Raw genomic sequence first — 22,327 nt, 5'->3', positions numbered from 1 at the left:
CTTGCCACATCCAACGAGTGTCGGAGCCGGTGTAGTACGATTCAATCGTAGTCCTGTATTGACTCTTTGCCTGTTTGATGGTTTGTCGGAGGGCATAGCGGGATTTTTTTATAGGCGTTAGAGTCCAGCTCCTTGAAAGCGGCAGCTCTACCCTTTAGCTCAGTGCGGATGTTGCCTGTAATCCATGGCTTCTGGTTGGGGTATGTACGTACGGTCACTGTGGGGACGACATCATCGATGCACTTATTGATGATGCCAGTGACTGATGTGGTGTACTCCTCAATGCTATCGGAAGAATCTCGGAACATATTCCAGTCTGTGCAAGCAAAACTGTCCTGTCGCTTAGCATCTGCGTCATCTGACCACTTCCTTATTAACAGAGTCACTGGTGCTTCCTGCTTTAGTTTTTGCTTATAAGCAGGAATCAGGAGGATAGAGTTATGGTCAGATTTGCCAAATGGAGGGCGAGGGAGAGCTTTGTACGCGTCTCTGTGTGTGGAGTAAAGGTTTTTTTCTTCTGGTTGCACATTTCACATGCTGGTAGAAATGAGGTAGAATGGATTTAAGTTTCCCTGCATTAAAGTCCCCGGCCACTAGGAGCGCTGTCTCTGGATGAGCGTTTTCCTGTTTACTTATGGCCTTATAAAGCTCATTGAGTGCAATCTTAGTGCCAGCATCGGTTTGTGGTGGTAAATAGACAGCTACGAAAAATATAGATGAAAACTCTCTTGGTAAATAGTGTGGTCTACAGCTTATCATGAGATACTATAAATCAGGCGAGCAAAACCTAGAGACTTCCTTATTATTAGATTTTATGCACCAGCTGTTGTTTACAAATATACACAGACTGCCTCCCCTTGTCTTACCGGAGTCAGCTGTTCTATCCTGCTGATGTAGTGTATATCCCCCCAGCTGTATGTTATCCATGTCGTCGTTCAGCCACGACTTGGTGAAACATTAGATATTACAGTTTTTAATGCCCCGTTGGTAGGATAACCTTAATCTTAGGTTGTCCAATTTATTTTCAAATGATTGAACATTGGCTAATGGGATTGATGGAAGAGGCAGTTTACTCGCTCGCCGTCGGATCCTTACAAGGCACCCCGACCTTCGTCCACGAAATCTCTGTCTCTTTCTCATGCGAATGACGTGGATTTGGGCCTTGTTAGGTGTCTGTAGAATATCCTTTGCGTCCATTTCGTTGAAGAAAAAATCTTTGTCCAATACGAGGTGAGTAATCGCTGTCCTGATATCCAGAAGCTCTTTTTGGTCATAAGAGACGGTGGCAGAAACATTATGTACAAAATAAATTACAAATAACGCAAAAAAACACACATAATAGTACAATTGGTTAGAGGGCTGTAAAACGGCAGCCATCTTCTCCGGCGCCATTACAGTGGATGGGTCTGGCACAGACCTGTTATAGACCCATCCACTGTTATAGACCCATCCACTCTTATAGAACCATCCACTGTTATATACAGTGGATAATCCTAGAGTCACCTCTGCAATGTCATTATACATCTCAAACCTGAATCTCAAATCTTCATCACGATTTCCATAAGAACAGGAGGTATAGCTTTTCATTTGGTTGAAGCAAAAGCTCATGTGATATTAATTTGTATTTTCGTCTGGCATTACTTGGGTTTTGTCTAGACTAAGTGGCGTTCAGTTGAGAGACTATTCAGCCCCCCAAGTACACAGGTGAGCTACGACTTTGTTGGTAAATATACTTTAAGGCAAGTCATTGGGCTGGATTCAATCTGTATCGCCGAAGTATTGTGGAAGATTTGCGTAAAAACGTTAAGGAAATTACCGATTCAGCATACATAAGCAGCGTTTAGGCCTAACGTGAATTCAGTCTGAGCGATTGCGGGAACATCGCCTTTAACTGTCAATCGTGCTATAAAGATTGTCTTCAGCACTACGGATCGAATAGAGACCTTTGAGTGTATATCTTCAATGGCACAGGTGGATGGGTTTATAATGTATTTAACATACAGGTAATTTCCAAAATAATGGATAAAAAGTACAGTATATTGAAAGCAGGTACTTCCACACAGGTGTGGATCCTGACTTAATTAAGCAATCATGCTTAGGGTCAAGTATAAAAATGCTGGGCAGGCCATTATTTTGACCATTATTTTGGCAACCATGGCTATGCCCCCATAGGATGACATTTCCCACATCCACAGGACACGAGTGGTCACTGAGTGGTTTGAGAAGCACGAAAACAATGTAAACCTTATGCCATGGCCGTCTCAGTCACCAGATTTCAACCCAATTGAACACCTATGGTAAAATTCTGGAGAGGCGCCTGAGATAGCGTTTTCTACTACCAACAAAACACCAAATGATGGAATTTCTCGTGGAAGAATGGTGTCGTATCCCTCCAACAGAGTTCCAGACGCTTTGTAGAATCTATGCAAATGTGCATTGAAGCTGTTCTGGCTCATTGTGACCCAACACCCTAATAATACACTTTATGTTGGTGTTTCTTTTATTTTGTCAGTTACCTGTATATTCCTCCACTAAAATTGCCTCCACTCCTGAGACTGACAGTTACAAAGCAAAAACAAAAGCTCAAGTGATATTCATTTGTATTTATGAGCTTCGCTGAATTGGGTTGTGTCTGGCACACTGAGAAGGTGCCATGCTAAAACTCAGAGGTGAAACCTTGCAGCATTGTGTAAGGAGCTCGATGATCTGAATACACAATAGCCTCAGACACAATAGCTTTAGACACATTCCGTATGGTCCTTTGATGGCGGCGAAATTGAAAATGAAAGCACAGATGCTGTCTTAATATGTTTGGGGATCACACTTCATCAAAGAGTTTTTAAAAGTGTCATGAAATACCAATACCATTGAGTGTATGTTTCTCAGTGCAGGCGCGGGCTGACAACCCCCTTTACATAAGGTATCAGTTACGTTTTCTCTAAGGTGAGTCGAATCATATCATTGAGGGAAAGCAGTAGAAAACAGGGTATATTATCTTGTCTCCACAGACCAATGTTAGACAGTGATTTGTTCTTGAACTAGCGCTGAACCAACTATCTAGCTCAATAATGAAAAGTCGCTATTCCATATACTGTTAAAGCACCATGTTCTCTCTGGCTGAATCCTAAATCACCTCCTTCCCCTCGACCTTCAGCCCTCCATTTGCACATTTACGCGCCCCTCTGCCATTTGCGCAAGTGTCCCAAAGCTCAGTGAGAGAGGGTGTACGGGCTAATTAGACCCTCAGCTAGCCACTTTGACCGAGCCAGCAATGCTGCAGGCTTCAGAGCAAAGTTTAATCCCGACACGCACTGCGATATGTTTGGAGTTTGCACAATGTCATACATAATAATGGAGAGGTGTGCCTAATTATATGTCACGTGCATTTGTTTATGTCTGATTTCGAGACTTGAGAGGTTATATCTTGTAAAAAGACAGGGGGCTTTGTCAATTAGAATTTCATGCTTGTTTTATTATTTAAAAGTGGAACATGATTTGCATAATTCAAGTCAGGAGTGTGTCCCGATTTTGATGGGTTTATATATCCCGTCGCCACTCTCTGGAAGTCACCCTCGAAGTTTTGTCAGCAACACGTGACAATGTAGGGCCCTCCGAGTGAGTTGGTAGGGGCGAGGGGGTGGTTCTCTCTCTCTCTCGCTCTCTCTCTCTCTCTCTTTCTCTCTCTCTCTCTCTCTCTCTACCTATCTGTCTCTCTACCTATCTGTCTCTCACTCTCAAAGACACATATAAACTCCATAAATAACAGAATAATACAAATTTAACAAGTTTCCCTCCTTTTCCTTATTCTTAAATTATCAAATTAAGTATATGCCTCGATATACTTACGTACATACGCTTATCTTTTAATGGGTGTTGCTAATCCAAATATCTACATTACGATCAATATTATCATATTGACAATAAGCTCAATATCTCCCTAACGGAGCCTCCATATCTCCCTTATTTATCTATTTATCTAAATCTCTGCAATGATACTGGACCTTCTGTTCACCCATGCTCCTCTATGACCCTGTTATCATGAGGTCATAGAGTTGATATCAGGCTTAGCCAATTATATTACCTTCATAAATTGAAGTTAGATAGTGTTTTTCCTTTTTGCTTTAGATGGAGCCCATGTCCAAATGTGTTAGTGCAGATAATTTTTCATACCATCATAACATGATTCAGTCCAAGTATTGACAGATTTGTTTTGTTTTGGCCAATTTTAATTGCTGTTACAACACAGGAGAAGTCATGCTTTAGATAGTACCAAGAAGAAACATGCCGGAATGATGAGTAGAGTTATTGTGATATATAGTGGTTTCCCAAACGTATCCCCTTGGGTGACAAAACGCCTCACCAGTACGGACGATGACAGATTTTTTCCCTAACGTTTACCTAAATATGGGTACAATGAAACATATTCAGCCTTTGAATTACAACAAATAGCCTCCGGTGTTATCTGACAATTCCATTTTGACAAGAGGTAGAGAATGCATATTTATAATATAATCTGCTCAGCGTGTGAAATCATCAATAAATAAATTAGTTATTCGCTTGTTTTTAAAAGAGGGACAATAGTCATGTTTCATAACTCATCTTATGTGATTTTGTGAATTTATTTATGCTAAACTGGGAGAGATATTGTTCAAATATTGTGGACAGCATTACATCTCCTCAGATACTTCAGTCTGTAGTAGGACCCTAGAAGGAATACTAAATATATTGTTGTTATAGCCTAGCACTCACTTCACTTTTTAATTTTTTATGTATAAGATTACTCCCACTTGCAGAGTCAAAAAGTTTCAGAGCTCATTTAAGGGGATTTGATTTCAAACAGATTATCTTATGTTGGTCCACAGAGGTTGCTGTCCGTCCCCTCTCTTCAGGATAAGTGTTTGCCGAACTCTTGAGTCAGTGGAAGGGCTTTTCATCGAGCTAAGTACCTTTGTTTATGTAATAGGCTTCTTTGGGAAAGTGATTTTGTGGTATATTTAATAAAATGATTATTATTATTACAATATGCATAAGCCACCCCGGTAATGGCTTCCTGTCCTCTTCCGGTCCCTGTGGGATGTAAGACAATGGAAAGCTGTCCTCTAGTCTGCCTGCTGTTAGCAGAGGAAAATAACTCCAAGTCAGAGGCAATTACAGATGCTTATGGAGGTTGTTTTCCTCAAAAATCAATTTTTACCATGTCTATGTTATGCTCAATGGGAGACACAAGATGATGACTTTGCAGTTTTCAAGCAAGACCACATCATTGCACATCACATGATCTCACTGTTTGTGCAATACCACAGTGGGCCTATAGTAATACGTATTTTGATGAAGTCAATGTTTGAGTGAAAACACTGAAACTCAAGTAATTTTTACGTGGGAGATGTGGAGTAATCATAAAATCATTTACTACAGAACACTAGCTGTTAAAATTTTCACTATGTTTACTCACAATCAACTACCCTAACACCATAAACATAGTCTCAGGCCCTGGGCGGTCTTGACAAAATGTACATCCTTATGGTCAAACCACCTCTTTACAGGAGTGCCATCCTAACCAATATCAGTGTTATCCTACGTGTGGGAGCTCTGCTTATGTGTGGGAGCCCAGCTCACATTGAAACAATGTGTAAATACACGCCTAGCTCCAAGTTTCTATTACCCAACCCATAGGTCAATCAGCAACCCAAGGGTTGGAGTATGTGTTTGTGGTTCTAAGGCTGTGTTTACACAGGCAGCCCAATTCTGATATTTTTTCCCACTAATTGGTCTTTTGACCAATCACATCAGATCTTTTCACATCAGATCTCTTTTTAGAGCTGTTCTGATTGGTCAAAAGAACAATTAGTGGGGGAAATATCAGAATTGGGCTGCCTGTGTAAACGCAGCCTAAGAGACCTTTAATACATTGTGATGGGGTCCTAAGGTGAAAGGGAGAGACAGGCCACAATATTAATCTAACCCTAGGTATAATGAGGCTGCTCCAAAGGCTTTCCCCTGGCGAATCAAGACAAATGGCCCTTGTTTATGCCAGGCTTTGCCGTCCATCGGTATCCAAATCGGCCCATCTGCCAACTACGCCATAAAACTGTGAAAGTGAAATAAACTGTAATCGAAGGAGAGCCTTTATTCGCCATTAAGTGACAGAGTACTTTTATAGTCTGGTGAAAGCCCAATCCCTTGAGGGGATGGTGAGTTCGCAGATGACAATGCTGCCATCTTTCATGACGAGTATTTTATCAAGCGCATATATTCTGCCTCCAATCAATTCTTCACTACTTCGTCCGCTCTTACCGGCAACAGGCGTCTCAAGGATAAAAAAAAACACAAAAAAACATGGCCACTTAGATGCCGCTCATTGTTGATGTTCGAGTGGTAGTGGGTGTCACACGGTGCGGACGTCAAATTAGAGACATTTTACCTGTCAGTGTCCAAAGAATGGTGAGGGACAGATCAGAAGGGGCGGTGGCATCCCATAATACAGTGATGTCATGCTGTTGCCATGGTGATAATTAAACCAGTGCCTCATAGGAATACCTCTCACCTGTTTGGGTTCAGAAAGGAGACACGCAGCGACTTCACTACCAGACATGAAGTGTCGAATATATTCTAAAGAAATATAACATCTCTACAATAGCAAGATACAGTATAGTATCCACAATAACAGGATACAGTATAGTATCTACAATAACAAGAGACATTATAGTATCTACAATAACATCATACAGTATAGTGTCTACAATAACAAGATACAGTATAGTATCTACAATAACAAGATACAGTATAGTATCTACAATAACAGCGTACAGTATAGTATCTACAATAACAAGAGACATTATAGTATCTACAATAACAGCATACAGTATAGTGTCTACAATAACAAGATACAGAATAGTATCTACAATAACAGCATACAGTATAGTATCTACAATAACAAGATACAGTATTGTATCTACAATAACAAGATACAGTATAGTATCTACAATAACAGCATACAGTATAGTATCTACAATAACAAGAGACATTATAGTATCTACAATAACAGCATACAGTATAGTATCTACAATAACAGCATACAGTATAGTATCTACAGTAACAAGATACAGTAGCTCTAACAGGAACTTACCGTATAACATGACTGCATTATCGGAAGATTAACCTGTAATACACAAAACTGACTTTATCATTTGTGAACAAGTATAGGTGACAGCAATTCACAAACTATCACATTAATCACATTGACAATATTCATGCCCAACCTTTGTATTGCAGCCTTTGCATTTACCATAAGTATTTTACAACCACTGTTGTAGCTGCACACACACACACACGTATCCCCCTAATAACTTTAGATCATGCATTCTCCACACAGTAACATCGTGACAGACAGGAATATAGCAGTACATTGTTTTTCCACGTCCCACAGCAGTGCACTGTCTAGATGCCAGCAGCAGTGTAAGTAAGTGAAGGCTGATTCTGATTTGCAGTGTTGGTGCTAGGGAGAGCATTGTGTAGACTTTCGCTCCTGGCTGTAGCTTGCAGAGCTGGCTTGAGCAGTTGTAATGTATCAAGGTTTGTTTAGTCACGACAAGCTATCAGACGGTCCATCGTGACGTGGTTTGCTGGCTCCTTATCGACTTCAGTGGTGATGAATTAGGAGAAACTGGAGTTAGACTTTGAGTAAAGGTATGTGCTGAAGTTGGGCTTTTTAAACACTTTTTCCCCAACACTGTTGACACAGTTTTTTTTCAACACTGGTTTTCCCAAAACTGTATTTTTCTCTACAGTTTTAACACTGTAACAATTGGACAACTGTAATGAAGAAGGAATGACCTGCATAACATCATTTTAACACGCATCAATCAATCAATCACATTTATTTTATAAAGCCCATTAAACACCAGCAGTTGTCACAATCTGCTAATACAGATAGCCAGCCTAAAACCCCCAAAGAGCAAACAATGCAGATGTGGAAGGACAGTGGCTAGGAAAAACTCCCTAGAAAGGCAGGAACCTAGGAAGGAACCTAGAGAGGAACAAGGCTCTGAGGGGTGGCTCCTCTTCTGACTGTGCCGGTTGGAGATCATAAGAGTACATGGCCATTAAGGCTAGATCATTCGTCAAGATGTTCAAACATTCATAGATGACCAGCAGGGTCAAATAATATTCACAGTGGTTATAGACGTTGCAACCGGTCAGCGCTTTAGGATTAAATGTCAGTTGGCTTTTCATAGCCGAGCGTTGAGAGAGAGAGAGAGAGAGAGAGAGAGAGAGAGGGAGAGAGAGAGAGAGAGAGAGGACCTTAACACACATGCAGACACACACACACTAACACACACAGTAATATGGGATATAGCAATAAGAATGTCAGTTTAATATGCAGTGCAGATCACCTCCTATTACCCTTCTCAGAGTTTGAATAATTCCATTACACAGAGAGAAATGCTTTGATGTAGAAAAATACATTTATTTGAAACAATATCAAAATGACAGTTTCTTTACAGTAGAAATATTGAAATAAAGATGAAAAAGAACCGTACTGATGACGCATGCATTTTTAGGATTTGTGCAATGAAGAGTATTACAATGGTCTGCCCTTAGAATTAGAATAAATGTGTTAAAGAGGTCAATGAAACACAGACTTTGGGGATTGGCGCACATTCAACAAATCTGATCTAACAAAGTAGGTAGATGTCAAATCCATCACGATTTATGTATTGTAACAGGCCCACAAAGTGGTTACTAAAGTGTGATTTGCATATATTTAGCTGTTTTCGCTGCATAACATTTAGAAGTTGTCCCTTTTCAGGTTTAAAGAGGTGACTGCTAAATGCTAACTCCTGTTCGTATAAGCTGGTAGCATAGCTAGCATACAGAAATCAATGGTGGTAGTCAAAGTCGTTTTTAACTGTAATGCAGCTGATGGGTCACGATGACATCCATACAAGCAATATACTCCGATTTTTTTTCCTCAACGTAGTGTGAAATACACATATAAACAATTGCATACATATAGGCACATTTTGCTGGGGGGCAATGAGGAGATTCAGGAAGTTTCCTCCATGGCATCTTTCCCCCACGTGTTTCCAAGTCATTTTCATTGTTTTGGTCGAGTTCCATTGACCTCTTTACCGCATCTTAGTAAGCTAAGATTTCCAATTTTACAACCTTGATTCCCTTTCAGATTTCATATATAGTATTATAATAGGTGTTCAACATTTGTACGAAAAAGTAATCAAACCAGCTCAATAGAATTTGATGTAAAGCAATGAACACAAGAGAAAACTATTCAAACAAACATTGCGGAGCAAAATATCTACACCATTAAATAAGCACACAAACTGTAACAAATATAACAAAACCAAATACTTTCCCTACAAACCTGCAGCTGTACAAGAAAATGTATTTTCAGAGTCAGTGTTGCCTCTGAAGGATGTCTGAAGATCTTATCACTTTTGAATGATCGACGACCAAGGCTAAAATGCCAACGCATGTTTCCTGCTCATAAGGCGAAAGGAGCTTCGAGGCTCATGGGATGAATGGTTGTACTCCACCGATATAATGGTCTTACATGCCGAAGGAATGTCTTTCCGAAGAAATTCAGGAGAAATAAAAGGAATTATACATGTGGATGAACTCTCAGTGACCTAGGTCAGCTAGTTCAGCTTTGTCTACCAGTGGAGGCAGTGGAGGCAGTGGAGGAGTCGCCTTAGGAACTGGTGGTGGCAGAGATGACACAAAGAAGAAACACTTCCATGTTCCCGTTATCTGTAACTCTGTTAATCTTTCTTTTTAATAAGTATTTGAACAAAGCAGGGGTGACATTGAGAACATCAAAATGAGTTGTCAACAACAAACCAAATAGTGAGGATGATGCAATTATCGTTCAACAAAACAAAGTGTTGCTTTGCTAGGTCGTGTCATTGAAGAATGGAACCGGAGCGGAAAAAACTGCCTCTGTGGATGGAGTTTCATGCATCATAACAACGTTAGATGTCGCTACAGCAACGGCTTGCAATGACAACTGCTATAACACTCTTATTAGAATGTAACACCACTCTTGTTACAATGTAACAAGGGAATACAGATACAGAAGCTCCACCTCTTTCCTTTACTACTGAACACACACTTATGTACACTATCATGGGAAACACTTTCCTGTCATACACTTGTGCAACATTCTCTAAACATCCCTGTCCTTCTGTCCTCTCACTCTCCTGTGTGTCATTACGTGCCGACTCCAGGAACGGCATTCTGGGATAGCTCGGCATGGTGCATTCAGTGCTTAACCATCCACCCATCTCTGTTTACAGCCAGACTGGCTACACCTGCTGCCAGGGGAAATGTGCGTGCCTTCAAGCTGCTGACTGGCTGACTGGTGCTCCTGCTTCTACTCCTGCTGATGACAGCTTTCGGAGGACTGCATTGCACAGCAGTGTAGTGGAGGAAACTAGCTACTAGCTAGCATGCACACTGTTGTGTGTACAGTATTTCACTACGTTAGGGAATTCAAGTGGTGGAACTTGACTTAACAGTTGGTTTCTAACTTCTAAATGAAGCTGATGAAATGTGTTGAATTGACATGTACAACAATATGTGATCATCTTGATGAATCAGACACAAATTATATCCACAGATCATAAATGGCTGATTCCATTTCTCGTTACATTCAAAGGGCAAACAATAGAAATAATCCCATGATGCTTATGGAAAGTGTCGTCTGTTACAAAGAGTTTAACCAATGATGCATGTAGAAATTACCACCAATTCTGTGTTTTATTTCATTTCAAGCAGGGGTGGCGTTGTGTAAACCTGGTTTAATATTTAAAAATGATTCCCATCTTAACAGTTAAACCCTTTGTACAAGACAGATGTATTGTATAGCCATAAATTAACAAAATGATGGATATGCAAGTCTGTATATATACTGTATGTAAAAATTAGTGAGCTCTTCTGATGAATAGAAAATAACTATTTACAACACTTGCTTATCTACAACATATACATAGTGTCCTTAATAATACCATGCATGAGTCAAGGACCTCATTAAAAACAAATGAAGTTGGACTCTTTCTATAAATAACATCTTGCTTTTTTAACACATTTTCAAGAACTGATAACACGCCATGACTAGATCTCCTGTGTTCGGCATTGTACTTTTACTACAAGCATGTGGAAAGTAAATATACAAATAGTTTATACAGAGCGATAACAGATATCTAAAGATAATATGGTACATTTTCAATAATATTCCCTGTTAGATCGGAGACCTAGACATGTTGGCCCATACAGACAAAACTCTTATACCTCATGAAAAGTAAAACCTTAACAAATGTACATACCTCTCTTCGTAGGTTTTGATAAAGGCTTTGATAAATGTCCATTAAATAAGACAATTATGGACTGAAAATTAACACTTTTTTTGTAATCCAAATTGTGTAACAGTAGGCCTAAGTATCTCATACTTGTAATTAAAACTTGTCTAATTGAGTGGATTTCAAATTTGCCGCATAGATGCTATCAAACAAGACACCCATGCACATCAGAATAAATGAGGTCCTTAGAAAACTGTTAACATTGGGGTTGTGTTTGAGAAATTACAAAATAAACCAAAAAAGAGAAAACCCTCAAAATGGCAATACTTTAAGTCTGTATACATTTGTTGCATTCCTTCCTCGGCTTTACACGCTAGTACAGTTAGGAATCTCCCTTGTGCTCTCGCAGGCATTTCCAATTCGCCCTGGGGAAGAGAGAAAAAAAACACAACATAAGAACAATGTGGGTTAGTCCACTGTTAGTAGAGGCTTTGATGCCTGTGAAACAAATAACTACTTGGACATTGATACAGCCTGTTAATTACTGGGGTTTGATTACATTGTCTTATCAAAAGCTCTTAAGCTGTTGTTTCATGAGTGGGACATTAGTGGCTGACCCATTCGTTAGTTTGTTTCCTTGTTTTCTTCTGAAGATACAGTACTCCTCCTTTTTCCTACCAGTTAATTCCATGTAAAGAAACAATGTAGACTTTCTAAACACTATGTAGTGTATACACTGCAGCTCAAAAGTCAACATTGTTATACACGGAGATATGACCCATATGTGTTCTAGTCCAATATAATTAGTTTGGACAATGTATGTGTAAAATTGGTGGATCTTTCTCAACAAGGAAGTTCAAAGTCACCAAATCAGTAACTTGCTAATAACAGAGTAAACAACGATTTGTCAGACTATGTATCTTACGTTTAACCCTGGCGTCCATCTCCTTCTCACTGAGGGTGATTTAGGCGTGCTGTCATTCTGGCTGACCGAACCGATCATCTCCTGCTCTTTCTCCTGGTTCACCTCTGCGTACAGTGAGCTAAAAAAGTATTTGATCCCCTGCTGATTTTGTACGTTTGCCCACTGACAAAGACATGATCAGTCTATAATTTTAATGGTAGGTTTATTTGAACAGTGAGAGACAGATTAACAACAACAACAAAAATCCAGAAAAAAGCATGTCAACAATTATATTAATTGATTTGCATTTTAATGAGTGAAATAAGTATTTGATAAGTATTTGACCCCTCTGCAAAACAATCACAGAGGTCAGACGTTTCTTGTAGTTGGCCACCAGGTTTGCACACATCTCAGGAAGGATTTTGTTCCACTCCTCTTTGCAGATCTTCTCCAAGTTATTAAGGTTTCGAGGCTGACGTTTGGCAACTCGAACCTTCAGCTCCCTCCACAGATTGTCTATGGAATTAAGGTCTGGAGACTGGCTAGGCCACTCCAGGACCTTAATGGGCTTCTTCTTGAGCCACTCCTTTGTTGCCTTGGCCGTGTGTTTTGGGTCATTGTCATGCTGGAATACCCATCCACGACCCATTTTCAATGCCCTGGCTGAGGGAAGGAGGTTCTGTCATGAACCCTGCATCCTGAGTCGGTTCATGCTTGTGTTGCCATTTTTCTGTTCGGAATCTCCAGTTTCCTGAGGGTTCGTGAACGCTCCCGGCCTGGTTGCCGGGCGACGTTGCTAGGCGGGAGTTCTCCCGATTAACCGCACCTGCATCTCATCAGCGGTCTGCACACCTGGTCCTGATCATCACCCTTCTTAAGCCCTGACCTGACATCCATTCCCTGCCGGATCGTTAGCCATGAACAGTATGTTTGTCAGTGTATCAGCCTTGGAGTTTCTAGCGTTAGTTTTGTTGTTTTGCACCTTGTTGGCTTGCCGTGTACTTAACTCCGTTTTGTTTCAATCTGCAGTCAATCTCCCGGAACCTTCACCCAACCCCTGCCTGGTTGTCGGCGGCTGCCGAGACATTCTTGGATCTACCACTGCACCTCCACCAACTCATCTCCGCCGTCCGCTTTGTCCCCTGGATTATTCTACATCGTTTTTTGAATCTGTTAAATAAATACTCACCTTCGTTTCAACTCACCTTGTCCTGGTCTGCTTCTGGGTTCTGGCTTAGTAAACCGTGACAGAACGATCCGGCCAGAAATGAACCCAGCGGACCTGGACTGTGTTCGCCATGCCATTACCCATCAGGAGAAGATGTTGGGACAACATAGCACGGCGCTACAGGAGATAGCTTTGTCCGTTCGGAACTTTTCTACCAGTCTGACGAAGATCCAGGCTCAGCTCAGTTTGCCGGTGGAGAATCCACGACCGGTTTCACCCATCTCGCCTGCCACTTCTGGAGCTGTGCCCTACCGTGAGCCCAAGGTTCCGACGCCTGATAAATATGAGGGGGAGTTGGGAAGATGCCGTTCTTTCCTTATGCAGTGTGGATTAGTGTTCGATCTACAGCCCCACTCTTATGCCACAGACAAGGCTAGGATAGCCTTTGTCATTGAGTTGCTGCGTGGTCGAGCTCTGGAGTGGGCTTCAGCCGTTTGGGAACAACAGGACACCTGCATGGCCTCATACCAGGAGTTCACGGCCGAGATGAGGAAGCTATTTGACCATCCCGTCCGAGGTATGGACGCAGCTAGGCGCCTGTTTTCGCCGCCAAGGAACTCGCAGCGTTGCCGACTTCGTGATCGAGTTCAGGACTTTGGCTGTGGAGAGTGGGTGGAATGAGGAGTCTCTGCAAGCGGCCTTTTACCAGGGGCTGTCGGAGCAGCTCAAGGATGAGTTGATCTCCTATCCGGAGCCTAGTGACCTGGACAGCTTGGTAGCCTTGTCTATTCGGGTGGAAAACCGAGTTCGAGAGAGAAGGAGGGAGAAGCAATGGGGACCGTCCACTTGTTCCCGGCGGTCGTCAAACTGCTCGGCTCGCTAAAGTTGGGAGGACTTTTAGCGAGCCAGTTTCAACCTCTCAATACCTCTGTCAGACCCCGTTTCCCGGCGACCCTCATGAACAGGAATCAGAGTCTAGCGATTAACGCTTTCGTCGATTCAGGTGCCGATGGAAGCTTTATTGATGCCGAAGTGGTGGAACAGCTGGGGCTTTCCAAGGAGCGATTACCGGAAGCCATTGAAGCTACCACTCTGAACGGCAGTAGTCTGGCACGTATCACGATGAGGACTGAACCGGTTAAGATGCTGTTGTCAGGGAATCATTCTGAGGTGATCTCATTCTTCATTCTGCCTTCTTCCCATGTTCCTCTGGTCCTTGGATACCCCTGGCTGAAAGAACACAATCCCACGTTCGATTGGGTGACTGGCAAGGTAACTAGTTGGAGCCTTGAGTGTCATGCTAACTGCCTCAAGACTGCCTGTTCCCATTCTGTTCCCAGTCAGGTGATTGAGGCTAGACCCCCAGATTTGTCCCTGGTTCCCGAGACATATCACGATTTGGGGAAGTGTTCAGTAAGCAGAGGGCTCTGTCACTCCCTCCCCCACCGACCATATGACTGTGCCATAAACCTGTTCCCTGGAGCTGTCTATCCCAAGGGACGGTTATACAGCATCTCCCGACCTGAACGTGAGGCTTTGGAGACCTACATCAAGGAGTCCCTAGCGGCTGGTCTCATTCGTCCCTCATCATCACCCCTGGGGGCAGGTTTCTTCTTTGTGGGTAAGAAGGATGGCTCTCTTCGACCGTGTATTGATTATCGGGGGTTGAATGATATCACGGTCAAGAACAAGTATCCCCTGCCCTTGATGAGCTCTGCCTTCGACTCCTTACAGGGTGCTACTGTGTTCACCAAGCTAGACCTACGCAATGCGTATCACCTGGTCCGGATCAGAGAGGGGGACGAGTGGTTGACGGGTTTCAATACACCGATGGGTCACTTCGGTATCAGGTGATGCCGTTTGGACTGACCAATGCTCCAGCAGTGTTCCAGAGTATGGTGAATGACGTCCCTGAGAGATATGATCGGTCTCTTTGTGTTTGTTTACCTGGATGACATTCTTATCTTCTCGAAGGAACCTTCCAGCCACGTCCAGCATGTCAGGCAGGTTCTGCAGCGATTGTTGGAGAATCGCCTGTTCGTGAAGGCCGAGAAGTGCGAATTTCACGCCCACACTACATCCTTCCTCGGGTACATCATCTCCAGGGGAGAGATCAGGATGGACCAGGAGAAGGTTAGGGCGGTTCTGGAATGGGCCCAGCCCGGTACGAGATTGCAGCTCCAGAGGTTTCTGGGGTTTGCGAATTTCTATCGCAGATTCATCCGGGATTACAGCCGTGTGGCCGCTCCTTTAAGTGCCCTGACTTCCAGTACCAGGACCTTCAGTTGGAACCCTGAGGCGGACCGAGCGTTCCTGGATTTGAAGAGGCGATTCACCAACGCACCGATTCTCTCTCAACCTGACACGGCCCGTCAGTTCGTCGTGGAAGTGGATGCGTCTGATGTGGGGGTTGGCGCCATCCTGTCCCAGCGATGCTCCACTGATGGGAAACTCCATCCCTGCGCCTACTACTCTCGTCGTCTTTCGTCTGCGGAGAGGAACTACGATGTGGGTAACCGGGAGCTTCTCGCGGTGAAGCTTGCCTTGGAGGAGTGGCGCCACTGGTTGGAGGGGGCGGAGCAACCGTTTATTGTCTGGACCGACCACAAGAATCTTGCTTACGTGCAATCGGCTAGACGTCTCAACTCCCGTCAGGCCAGGTGGGCTTTGTTTTTCGGACGCTTTAATTTTTCCCTGACGTTCCGACCTGGGTCTAAGAACGGCAAGGCGGACGCCTTGTCCCGGATGTTCTCCAAGACGGAGGAGAGTGGGGCCAAGACCGAGACGATTCTTCCCCGGAACTGTGTCGTGGGAGCAGTTATGTGGAGGATTGAGGAGGAGGTTATGGCGGCCCTTCGGACGCAGCCCGGTCCCGTAACGGTCCACCCGGTCGTTTGTTTGTGCCTGAGTCGGTTCGTTCTGCTGTCCTCCAATGGTCCCACGCCAGCAAGATGGCTTGTCACCCTGGCGTGGCCCGGACGATGGCGTTACTTCGCAGACGATTTTGGTGGCCGGCCATGGGAGAAGATACTCGGAGGTTTGTTGCTGCCTGTCCAGTGTGTGCGCAGAATAAGAGTGCCAACCGGCCCAGCTCTGGACTACTTCACTCCCTCCCTATTCCCCGGCGACCATGGTCGCATCTGGCCCTGGACTTTGTCACTGGGTTGCCCTCTTCTGAGGGGAACACGGTCATTCTGACTATCGTGGACAGATTCAGCAAGTTCGCCCACTTTGTGCCCATTTCCAAGCTTCCCTCGGCCTCTGAGACGTCCGAGATCCTGGTTAGGGAGGTTTTCAGGGTCCACGGGTTGCCCAGTGACATATTTTCCGACCGTGGCCCTCAGTTTACCCCTGCTGTCTGGAAGTCTTTCTGTTTGGCCATTGGAGCTACAGTCAGTCTCACATCTGGTTTTCACCCCCCAATCTAATGGTCAGGCGGAGAGAGCCAACCAGAAGATGGAATCCACGCTACGCTGCCTTGTCTCCTCCAACCCCACCTCCTGGGTCTCTCAGTTGCCTTGGGTTGAGTATGCCCACAATACTCTCCCTACATCTGCCACTGGGATGTCTCCCTTCCAGTGCCTGTATGGCTACCAACCTCCCTTGTTTCCTTCTCAGGAGAAGGATCTCTCAGTGCCCTCTGTTCAGGCCCACATTCGTCGTTGCCACCGGACCTGGCATCGGGCCAGAAAGGCCCTCCTTAGAGTTTCTGACCGGTATCAGCTCCAGGCGAATCGTCGCCGGATTCCCGCCCCACCTATACCATCGGAGATAGGGTCTGGTTGGCCACACGGGATCTTCCTCTGCGGACTGAGTCTAAGAAACTGTCACCGAAGTTCATTGGTCCGTTTGTGGTGGAGAAGGTGATCAATCCTGTGGCGGTTCGACTCAAGTTACCTAGAACGCTCAGAGTCCATCCCACCTTTCATGTCTCCTGCCTCAAGCCTGTTCTCCTCAGTCCTCTGTTCCCCCTCCGCCTCCTCCTCCTCCCCCTCGGATGATCGGAGGTGGTCCTGCCTACACGTTGCGCCGCATTATGGATTCCAGACGGCGAGGCCGGGGTTTCCAGTATCTCGTGGACTGGGAGGATTATGTTCCTGAAGAGAGGAGTTGGATTCCTCGGTGCCAGATCCTGGATGCTGACCTCCTTCGTGACTTCTACCGCCTCCATCCTGGCGCTCCGGGTAGTCCGCCCGGTGGCGTTCGTCGGAGGGGGGGTACTGTCATGAACCCTGCATCCTGAGTCGGTTCCTGCCTGTGTTGCCATTTTTCTGCTCGGAATCTCCAGTTTCCTGAGGGTTCGTGAACGCTCCCAGCCTGGTTGCCGGGCGACGTTGCTAGGCGGGAGATCTCCCGATTAACCGCACCTGCATCTCATCAGCGGTCTGCACACCTGGTCCTGATCATCACCCTTCTTAAGCCCTGACCTGACATCCATTCCCTGCCGGATCGTTAGCCATGAACAGTATGTTTGTCAGTGTATCAGCCTTGGAGTTTCTAGCGTTAGTTTTGTTGTTTTGCACCTTGTTGGCTTGCCGTGTACTTACCTCCGTTTTGTTTCTATCTGCAGTCAATCTCCCGGAACCTTCACCCAACCCCTGCCTGGTTGTCGGCGGCTGCTGAGCCATTCTTGGATCTACCACTGCACCTCCACCAACTCATCTCCGCCGTCCGCTCTGTCCCCTGGATTATTCTACATCGTTTTTTGAATCTGTTAAATAAATACTCACCTTCGTTTCAACTCACCTTGTCCTGGTCTGCTTCTGGGTTCTGGGTTAGTAAACCGTGACAGGTTCTCACCCAAGATTTGACGGTACATGGCCCCGTCCATCGTCCCTTTGATGCGGTGAAGTTGTCCTGTCCCCTTAGCAGAAAAACACCCCCAAAGCATAATGTTTCCATGTTTGCCGGTGGGGATGGTGTTCTTGGGGTCATAGACAGCATTCCTCCTCCTCCAAACACGGCGAGTTGAGTTGATGCCAAAGAGCTCGATTTTGGTCTCATCTGACCACAACACTTTCACCCAGTTCTCCTCTGAATCATTCAGATGTTCATTGGCAAACTTCAGACGGGCCTGTACATGTGCTTTCTTGAGCAGGGGGACCTTGCGGGCGCTGCAGGATTTCAGTCCTTCACGGCGTAGTTTGTTACCAATTGTCTTCTTGGTGACTATGGTCCCAGCTGCCTTGAGATCATTGACAAGATCCTCCCATGTAGTTCTGGGCTGATACCTCACCGTTGTCATGATCATTGCAACTCCACGAGGTGAGATCTTGCATGGAGCCCCAGGCCGAGGGAGATTGACAGTTATTTTGTGTTTCTTCCATTTGCGAATAATCGCACCAACTGTTGTCACCTTCTCACCAAGCTGCTTGGCGATGGTCTTGTAGCCCATTCCAGCCTTGTGTAGGTCTACAATCTTGTCCCTGACATCCTTGGAGAGCTCTTTGGTCTTGGCCATGGTGGAGAGTTTGGAATCTGATTGATTGATTGATTCTGTGGACAGGTGTCTTTTATACAGGTAACAAGCTGAGATTAGGAGCACTTCCTTTAAGAGTGTGCTCCTAATCTCAGCTCGTTACCTGTATAAAAGACATCTGGGAGCCAGAAATCTTTCTGATTGAGAGGGGGTACTTATATCCTTCATTAAAATGCAAATCAATTTATAACGTTTTTGACATGGGTTTTTCTGGATTTTGTTGTTGTTATTCTGTCTCTCACTGTTCAAATAAACCTACCTTTAAAATTATAGACTGATCATTTCTTTGTCAGTGGGCAAACGTACAAAATCAGCAGGGGATCAAATACTTTTTTTCATTTGTATATGTAAATCCAGGGGATTTATTCTGTAGATTGGTAAATGTAGACAGACAACAGCCATGTTACAATAGAGAATGACTATTCAATGATGGTCCGTCCCATTGGCAACATTTCTCAAAGATGTATATTACAGTTTTCGTTCAGAGTTGGTATGATGACAAGACTAAATTAACCCCTGCACATGTTATTATCATGAAGCCACTATGAAAATCTTCATCTATCCATCATTAAATTCCCATTTGACATCAATGTCTAGGAGTGATTTAAAAATGTAATCCTAATGCATATACATTTTGCATAATCTCTGAAAAATCTTTCCCCATTGATATTTATGATTAGAAATGTGTTTAATCAACAAGTAATTTTGTTATTTAATTGTTTTGCTTTGTCATGTGTGACATTTCAATAAATCTGTTTCCTCTTTAGATTAATGTGGGAAATTCCATATCCATAATTGATGCGTTTTCCGCAGACTTTTCCATCATTTCATAATTCAGCTACTAACAGCCAAAGTACGGCAACAGCATATTAAGCAATTTAATGATAGTTTTCTTAACATATCATCACTGATTCACACATGTGCCTCATGCATCCAAATCACTCTAAATCTGTTTACTACATCTACAGAATAATTTGAAAAGTTATTTCAAAGGAACGTCATTAGTTCATCGTTCATTTATGCAGGCCCTATCAATCTAGCATATTATTATAATATGCATTATTAATGATGATGTCAGGTGATTACAGCAGTGCTGCGATACAGTGTACAAAGATATAATCATACAGTACTGTACATACCTCTTGAATTTGTAGATGAGAAACACTGCTAAACCCAGGAATACTACTGATAGGAGCATCAGCATGACTGAACTGCTGTGTCTCGGGCTGGAATCCACCAAGGGTGCTGTAACAGAGGGTAGAGGAAGACCAACGTTAAACATAACAAGAACATAGCAACACAATAAAGGCTAATCTGGGATTGCCTTGGAGATGTTCTTCCTTCATTGCCACAATTGATCCTATACTGTATTGTATCACCAATAACAACCATGGGGTACAGTTGAGATATATTTTTTGCATCGCAATAGTCTGGTACAGTAGGCTATATACATTCAATGCATATGCTTTACTTGAATCAATTTGTTTAAAACAAAATTGTATTATACAGGACCACAGTGTACAATAAAGTTTTGTTTTGGAGCCACAACATTGTCAAAAAACGATTCCCTTCCAGTGGCCCGTATACAGCAACAAATGTCATTTATTTTGTCTGATATGTGTGATGATGTAGTCTAGGCCCAAAACAACAGAGCTGGGACAAGGGACGACTTCGCCACCAGGTTTATGCATTTACATTACCATTACATTTTAGTCATTTAGCAGACGCTCTTATCCAGAGCGACTTACAGTTAGTGCATACATTACTTTTTTTTTATACCCCCCGTGGGAAACGAACCCACAACCCTGGCGTTGCAAACGCCATGCTCTACAAACTGAGCTACATCCCCTGCCGGCCATTACCTCCCCTACCCTAGACGACGCTGGGCCAATTGTGCGCCGCCCCATGGGTCTCCCGGTCGCGGCCGGCTACGACAGAGCCTGGATTCGAACCAGGATCTCTAGTGGCACAGCTAGCACTGCGATGCAGTGCCTTAGACCACTGCGCCACTCGGGAGTATTATGCAACAGTAAATAAATCCGGCTATGGATTATGGGTAGATCCACGGCAATGATAGTGCATTATGAGAACCTGCCCTGTTTATAATTTCACAAATTCAAAAGATGGCGGTAGTGTGAAACAGCTATTTCTAAATGGTTTCCTTTCCTCCAACTAAAAGCCATCTGCTTAAAACAAGCATAGCAACATTCATATTCTGAGGTAAATGCTAAATTATGGTAAAAACTAGCCTTTTACAACACTTACTGTGGAATAAACTGGAAGTGTGTGATGCTGATTATCCTATTCAACACCTCCACCTCACCCTCTCTCTGGGGTATTACATTGACTTTGAAATGAATATTAATATATTTCATCAAAGGTAGAGCACAGTATATTTTCTACTTTGTATATTTTCCAGCCCCAGCTCTGTGATGTCGATGACCTTTCTGAAGCAGCTTGAAGGTTCTTCCCACCTTTTCTGAGGTGACACACCCACACACACAAATATTTTCCATTGTGAAGCAGGTTTTGTGTTGTTTCTGGGTGGACACTGGCAAATCATTTTAATTGCAGCCAAGAGTAGTTATTTATTTGTCTCATTTCAAGCCAACACTCAAACTGGTGTAATGTTGATGATTCTTTTTATGCGATTCTGATTTTTGCATGCATTTATAACCAAACTTCTCAAGGACTAAATAATCAACATAATTATACTCAGCGCAACACTCATTTTGTGGTTGGATGGCTGTAAAAGACAGTGAACAGATGTTGGGCGTATTGATATAAAAGATCCGTTGTCTCAAGGATTTCCACTTAAAATCAAATCCATCCTCCCTTTCCTCCCATGTCCTCCTCCAATCTTCATACACCCAGGATGGTGACAAACAAACATATTATGCTCTCCAAATATGGCTTATGAAGACATTATCTCCAGTAAATGACATTGCATTTATGACATCACAAAAAGAAACAAAAACAGTTAAAAAACAGGAGAATATGTAGAGAACATTTTGATTTCTCATGCAAGTACATACAGTTAATTTATGTAATTATCTTGATACTAACTTTTTTCCTTACCCAAAGTTAGCTGTGTGATGTAAACGATTACTCTTGCTCCTGGTTTTAGCTCAAACTCCACCAGATTCTGGTTGAGAGCGCTGGCAAGTATCTCAGAGATCTCTTGAAGGAGATGAAAGAAGCATAATTTTGTTAAACAATTGTCACCATTTACAGCTCTTTCAATTAACACGCTGCACATTTAAATAATATTTGCCATCTTGTCATGACACCCACCACATTGGTTCAGTTATCTCAATTGTCAGACTCGGGCGCGTAGAATTAATGTGTGTCATTTTAGCCATGACAATGTAATTATCCTATTGGGTGAATTGGTGTGAAAGATTGGAAACAATTAGTCATATATGCCATGACAGAATTACAATGACACTCAAAATGTCAGC

At 43.4% G+C, this 22,327-nt stretch overlaps 1 long non-coding RNA gene across 1 annotated transcript; it reads right to left on the bottom strand.

Annotated features, from left to right (window-relative positions):
• Positions 1 to 8,933: 8,933 nt before the first annotated feature.
• LOC123484083 lies at positions 8,934 to 22,036 on the bottom strand. The gene is made up of 4 exons (XR_006658397.1): positions 21,945 to 22,036; positions 20,006 to 20,111; positions 12,241 to 12,358; positions 8,934 to 11,740 (listed from the first exon to the last, which is right to left on the bottom strand). It is a non-coding gene; the product is annotated as an uncharacterized LOC123484083 (long non-coding RNA).
• Between the last annotated feature and the right edge of the window lie 291 nt (positions 22,037 to 22,327).

The sequence above is a fragment of the Coregonus clupeaformis genome, unplaced genomic scaffold (genome assembly GCF_020615455.1).
Source record: "Coregonus clupeaformis isolate EN_2021a unplaced genomic scaffold, ASM2061545v1 scaf0186, whole genome shotgun sequence".
In the NCBI taxonomy this organism is placed as follows: Eukaryota; Metazoa; Chordata; class Actinopteri; order Salmoniformes; family Salmonidae; genus Coregonus; species Coregonus clupeaformis.
This window is presented reverse-complemented; position numbering and strand designations above follow the sequence as displayed.